Consider the following 7,506-nt stretch of genomic DNA (forward strand, 5'->3'; position numbering starts at 1 on the left):
TGTGTATGTAGGAAAAGGAAATAGGAATGGCCTGGTAGTGCTAGCAACTAAATGTAAAACCTGATTGGAACTTAATGTATCAGAAAATAATTTTGAATTAAAACTTAGCTACTTGTAACATGAATTTACCAATTGAGCAAAGCTGCAGCCTAATGCTAAGACCCAATTATGAGAGTTTTGAATGTTTTAGCATGACTGACATTGATACAACTTAAATCTCAGAATGTCAAATTCAGTAATGAGGTCATATGGTACAAATTGATCACAAAGGGTATCTGGTATGCTACTCAGATTGGGTTATGTTGAGTGTATTGTATATATGAAAGGCATGATCAGAACATCACCTTGGATGTCAGTTCTGTGGGTTCCAGTCATTAGGCACATATCACTGGGTGGCAAGCACATTTACCCTCTACATAATTTTTATTAGATATTTATTTACATTTCAAATGTTATCCCCTTTCCTAGTTTCCTTTCCGATAACCCCCTATTCCTTCTATCCCTATCCCATGCTCACCAACTCACCCACTCCTGCTTCTGGCCCTGGCATTCCCCAATACTGGGGCATCGAGCCTTCTCAGGACCAAGGGCCTCTCCTCCCATTGATGACGCACTAGGCCATCCTCTACTGCATATGCAGCTAGAGCCATGAGTCCCGCCATGTGTTTACATAATTTTTTAAAACTTGTGTTTTTTGAGACATTGTCACTCTAGCTCTCACTGTCCTGGAACTCAAAAGAGATTTTCCTACAAACAACCAACCAAAAAGACCAGCTGCAAATTGATAAGACCATAAAAATGTATAGCACAGACTTGGAAGATAAGAGTGTGGATAAAAGCCATACTTTTAAACCACTCATTCTCCAATTTTTGGCCTCTTTATTTTTTTATTTAAATGCTCGTTGATGTGCATGTATATGTGTGTGAGGGTTAGAGGTGGAGCTACCATGTGGGTGGGTGCTAGGATTTGAACACATTTTCTGGAAGCGTAGTCAGTACTGCTGAGCTCTCTCTCCAGCCTCCATGTGCTCCACTTTTGTTCTTGTCATTGTTGCTATGATAACCCTAACATCTAGGTAGCCATATGATAACCCTAACATATGGCTGCCCATATGCTTGCGGGGGTGGGGCTATCCAATGAGGGCTTGCACAGCCTGCTGACAACCATATCAGAGAGTGACTCCCTCTCAGCAACCACACTTGAGTAATTCTGCTTAAATCTTAGGAGCTTTTTCTAACTTCTCTCATACAACACATCCTTACCACAGTCTCCCCTCCCTCCACTCTTCCCAGCTCCACCTCCCCTCTCCCAAATCCACTGCTCCTTTTTAAAACGTGCAGGCTTCCAAAAGATAGTAACTGCATGGCATAACCATGCAACAAACATCAAGGCTGGATGAGACAACCCCGTAGGAAGAAGAGGGTCCCAAGAGCAAGCAGAAGAGTAATATCCTCATTCCCATAAAGACCAAGCTAAGCAACCACAGCATAATAGGCACAGGACCTGTGCATAGTGAAGACCCATGAAGGCTCTAAATGCTATAGTCTCTTGACTGTCCTTCCAGAGGTCCTGAGTTCAATTCCCAGCAACCACATGGTGGCTCATAACTGTCTGAGACCTGATGTCCTCTTATTTCATGCTAGTGTACATGCAGATAGAGTGTTCATACATGAAGGAAGGAAAGAAGGGAGGGAAGGAAAGAAAAGCCATAGTTTTATTTTGGTCAGTATGCACACAGAACTGTGGGTGAGGCTTGTTTGTATCAAAGTCTATCCGAGTTCAGAGAACCAGTACCTGTCATCAGCTCTAAAAGAAATGATCAATTTTTATCTAACTCTTCATACCCTAAAAATCCATTACTTCACATCTTTATTGGGGAAAATTGCACACAAAGTCTTATCCATTTTAATCCAAAAAAAAAAAAACCATTTTCCAGACAGCCTCATGACTCTGGTCTAGTGAGCAGTAACATGTGACCCTGTCAGTGCATTTCTTTAGAGCCCTTTTTGGCTCTAATCAGACGGATTGTAAGCTGTGAAGTCTATAAAATTGCTTTCAGGCTATTTGTGAAAGGTGTCTATGAAGCTGGCCTTTAATTTGTGAGTTTTTGTTGGGGAGAGAGAGCAGGGTTGAGACCAGAATCCTTGTGGTCCCCTAGCTGGCCTGGAACTCTGTACTAGACTAGTCTCTAACTAGCAGAAACCTGCCAGTCTCCCTGGCACACACCACTGTGCCCCGCTGAAACAGTGTTTACACCTCGATCCTAACTCCATAATCGTGCTGTACACATGCACATATTTTAAAATCTGCAAACAGTCATTTTGTTTGTTTGTTTGTTTTTTGTTTTGTTTTGTTTTACCCGCTTCCCTTTCTCCCTCTTGCTCCAGCCCTGCGCTCTGGGCCCGCTCCCTCAGGCTCATAGGTTTTTAAATTTGTTTATTTGTTTCTCATTACAGATGGTTGTGAGCCAGTACGTAGTTGCTGGGATTTGAACTCATGACCTCCGGAAGAGCAGTCAGTACTCTTAACTGCCGAGCCATCTCTCCAGCCCCCTCCCCCCTCTCCCCCTTGTAGAGGCTAATTCTCATGTATAGTTCAGGCTTTGTTTTTGTTTGTTTGTTTGTTTGTTTGTTTGTTTGTCTGGTTTTGGGTTTCTCTGTGTAGCCCTGGCTGTCCTGGAACTCACTTTGTAGTCCAGGCTGGCCTCGAACTCAGAAATCCGCCTGCCTCTGCCTCCCAAGTGCTGGGATTAAAGGCGTGTGCCACCACGCCCGGCTTTCAGGCTGACTTTGAACTTGCAATCTTACCCCAACCTCCAAGTGTTGAGGGGTTAAAGCAAATTCCAACACTCCTGGTTATCATTTTATTTCAAAGTGACTTTAGACAATGAAAATATTTCAAAAATGCACAGACCTTCACTCAGATTCCTCAAATGTTATCATTCCCTCTCTGTCTTTTCTGTTATTTTGGAACTTTCCCTTTATCTGCAAGTACTTAAATGTGTATTATGTTAGTCACACTATAACTATCCAAGTGTGGGGTCTGTTGACCTTACTCAACTGTATTATTTTTCTTGTAATGCCTATTTTCTGGTTTGGGATGTAATTTTGAATCGTTTTGCCTTGAGTTCTTTCATGGTTTGCTTTTTCTTTTCTTTTTTCTTTTCTTTCCTCTTTCTTTCTTAAGACATGGGTTTTGTTTTTGTTTTTTTTTTTGTGTGTGTGTGTAGCCATGACTGTCTTGGAACTAGCTTTGTAGACTTGCTGTACAGCCATCGTGGAATTCTTGATCCTGTCTCCCAAGTCTCGGTGTGTGACACCCTGGGACTCCTGTCTTTATTTTTGATTTGAGTATCTCATGTATTCCAGGCTAGAGCTTGCTAGCTAAGTTTCAGCCTTGAAAGTGCTAGGATTCCACAGACCTACAACCATGCTCTTTCTGCCTTTGGTTCTTAGGAGTATTTTTTGGGGGGTGGGGTGGGTCTTTGTTTTTGTTTTGTTTTGTTGTGTTTTCTGAGACAGGGTTTCTTAGTGTAGCTCTCGCTGTCCTAGAACTCACTTTGTAGACCAGGCTGGCCTTGAACTCAGAAATCCACCTGCCTCTGCCTCCTAGTACTGAGATTAAAGGCGTGTGCCACAGCTGCCCAGCTTTGGCCTTTGTTTTTAATTGACAGTAATTATATATGCTTATGAAGGACAGTAGCATATATATATATATATATATATATATATATATATATATATATATATGTGTGTGTGTGTGTGTGTGTGTGTTTATACACACATATGTATGTTTATATGTGTATATGTGTATATACACACACATATGTATGTATATATGTGTATATGTGTGAATACACACACATATCTGAACATACACATACACAAACATCTATCTATCTATAGTGTACAATGGCTAGATCAGAATAACTGAAATGTCTGTCACCTCAGGACCTTGATATTTTTTAATGGAAACCAGTTTGCAAAATATCCTTCAACTTGGCTATATACTGTGATGAGATATTGGTTTCGTGATCTGGGTAGGAATACAATGGAAATGGGGTCAGGTAGGAACATCATTTTAGTTCATGCTGATTTGCCTCACCAACTGCTGCTGCTAATTAACTTTAGTCCCTGCTTAAGGTGCTGACAGTGTTCTTTATGAAAACAAAGTATTTTTACCATTATGCATTTTGTGGGGTAAAAATTTTAAGATCATATTGTTTATAAATCCTTTTACCTGTTGGAACTGTAGACTGTATCTGCTTGACATGACAGGACCCCTGTAGTCAGCAACACAGCAGCTTTTGTTGCCTTCAAAAGATTTGCCCAGGATAAAGCCAGTTAACATCCTGGCACAGAGGGGGAGGGGCTCACAACACACTCCCATCCCCCTCTCTGAGGCACTATTGACAGAAGAGACTCAGTTTTGTTTTGTTTTTAAAGTTGTGGCTCCTGATAAGTGGACAAAGCACCAGTGGATGACATCATCCATCAAATATCCATCCATCAAATATACAGACTTTGTGAATTAGATTCAGAAGTTAGGAAAAAACAGAGGAAGTTGGGAGGCGGGGGTCGACAGGAAGTGGATCTGGGAGGAGTGGAGGTTAAGATGAAATTCTGAAAAGAATTTGGTTAATAATTCCAGCATTCCCTCTGTCATTTGTGTTTCATGGTGCAAGTTCACCTTCATTTATTTCTTGTCTTGTTGCTACAACAAAATCCCTGACAAAAATCACTGGAGGAGCTGGAGAGAAGGCTCAGCAGTTAAGGACACTGACAGTGGGTGGTGGCGCCACACTTCTTTAGTCCCAGCACTTAGTGTTTGAGGCCAGCCTGGTCTACAGAGTGAGTTCCAGGACAGCCAGGGCTACATAGAGAATTCCAGCACCCACATGGAGTTCACAACTAACTAACTCCAGTTCTGAGGGATCTGGCACCCTCACATAGACACACATGCAAATACCAGTGCACATAAAATACAAATAAATCTTAAAAAATATGCTTATAGACAAATATGCTTAAGTTACAAAGGATCTAGCCCCTGATATCAGTGAAGATGAGGGAAAGAGAGAAGGCGGCTTGTCACACTGTCTGCAGGAAGCAGAGAGTAATGAAAACCTGTGTTCAGTTTGCTTTCTTTTCTACAGTTCAGGATTCCAAGTCATGAAATGGTACTGTCTGCATTAAGGTGGGTTTTCCTACACCAACCTAATCTAGATAACCCTTCCTAATCATTACCTGATACAGATATTTGTTTCTATGGTGACTGTAAATCCCATCAAGCTGACAAGATTAATGCCACCCTTACACACGTCGGGTGGAGTGGGTATATTTTTGGTCAAGTATCTCAGTGTGGCCAATATTAATATATTACTAATATATTAATAACAGTCCTTTGGGGGGTAGGGATGCTGGGAATTCAACTCAGGACTTCATACACCGAGGCAAGCACTGTTATCACTGAGCTACAACCTCAGTCTTGAAAGGGTCCTTGTGTTTCATTAATAACACACTCTATTTTTTTTTTTTCTTTAAACACAGGAAAACAAGCAAGTTGACTAACGCATGCAGAGCACGCCATGCAGGAGAAAGCTCTACAGACTAGGGCTGTGAGCAGTGGCTCAGTATTTAGGCTTTACCACAGCATCCTCACTAAAGGACAGGAGAATTTTAGAGAGGTGGGAAAATGGACATGAGGTGTGGCCTTGGTTTTCATGGATGCTTCCTTATGAACACTGAGTGTGGAAATAAGCCAGTGGCTCGTGGAATCCTCAGCTACCACATCTGAATTGCTGAGAGGTCCCATTCAGTGATAAATTTCTGGTGTTCCTTGCAAACATGGGAGTGGAGACCTCTTTATAATTTTATGTCCTGATATTTACCTTGGTTTGGCAAGCCAGGGTTTCTCTATGGTGCCTTGACTGGCTGGAAACTTTGTAGTCCAGGCTGGCCTCGAACTCCTACAGATCCACCTGCCTCTGCTTTCCTCCCAGGTCCTGGGATTAAAGGTGATCGCCCGCTACCACGGGCCAGCTTTATGCCCTGATTTTATTTAAAGAGTTTTCCTGACTGCTGCCTTCAGGTCAAAAATATTCATGTTAAAGAGACATATTTTGGGATGATATATTCCGGCTTCCTTCACAACTACTGAAGAATTACAGGCAAGACACGTGAATCCTTTTAGGATACACCTAGTGAAGAAAAGCCACTTCACATATATTTGTACGTGAATTATAACCCACAGCCATAACAGCTTTCTGAACAACTGACAAGAAATCCTGAGCGTGCATTCTTCCTTCCCTTGAGGATCTGCTCGCTCAAGATGAGTACTGTCCAACTTCATATTTTCTCCTTTCCTTTAGGCTCAGGGAAAACATAAGCGGGCTCATAACGCTTAGGGTCAGTAGTAGTGACTATAAATTTCCAGTTTATCACCATGGCCTTTTCTGCTTTCTATTCCAGGTTGATCTTTATGGTTTCCACAGTTCAATTCAACCTCTCTTCATTTGGTTAGCAGTGGAAATGGCTTTTTTTTCCCCTTAGAATATTCCTTCTTAAGATCCTGTTATTTACTGTCAGCATTTCCAGTTCCTGCTTATGGCCGTTTTCATTTATCTCAGCAAGCATTTGTAATACTTTTACAATTTTTTTCAAAAATGTAATACTTTTTACATTTATTTTCCTTTTCTAGAATGCGATTTTTTTTTCTGCTGGTAGACCAGATTTTGATATTCCAGAAACGTTTCAACCAGCCTTCCTTTAATTTCAAAGATGACTTGTCAGAACCTGCTTTCTCAGAGCTCTTGTAGGCAATGCTTATCCCTGAATCTGACTGGAGTGATCTCCAAGACTGTTTCAGAACCCGTTCCAGAACTCGTTTATGCTCTTTTTGAAGAATGCAAATTTATCTTCACTCATCGTCCAAAAGGCTCAGGGGATCTAGTGCCTTCTCCGGACCAGACAGGAAGCCACAGTCACCAACAGCCCACACTGCTCTATAGCTGCCAACCTTGGATCAAATCTGTGAACTACTCCTGCCTCTGCTGGCCTCTCCGGCCTCATACTGCTGGACTAGCACACATTTGTCACAACACCAAGGTAAGATAACACTTTAAAACCTTTTTTCACATATGTGTGACTTTTAAAAATGCATGCCATTTGTGTGTTGGGAACACCAGCATTAGCTAGAAAGGGATGGATTGACTTTAAAGGTCATAACTCCTTGGCTACTGTTTTCATATTTGTCCTCTTCATCCACAACAATCCTTCCCAAACATGAACATGATCGTCTCCACCTGGGCAATCTTCTTCCTCACACAGAGCATGGAGATTGCAATATAGATCTGTAGTACATACCTTTGCCACTAGAGGTCTCTGTTAGGCTGATCGGGATGGATATAGTCTCACTGGGTTTTACATCAGTTGATCCACAAAACCTTTTTCTGAGCACACAGGGAACTGTTTACAAAGAAGCCCAAGTATCTTGAGAGTGCCTACCTA

This window comes from Mus caroli, unplaced genomic scaffold (genome assembly GCF_978045245.1).
Source record: "Mus caroli unplaced genomic scaffold, Mus_caroli_1 scaffold_3, whole genome shotgun sequence".
Taxonomy (NCBI): Eukaryota; Metazoa; Chordata; class Mammalia; order Rodentia; family Muridae; genus Mus; species Mus caroli.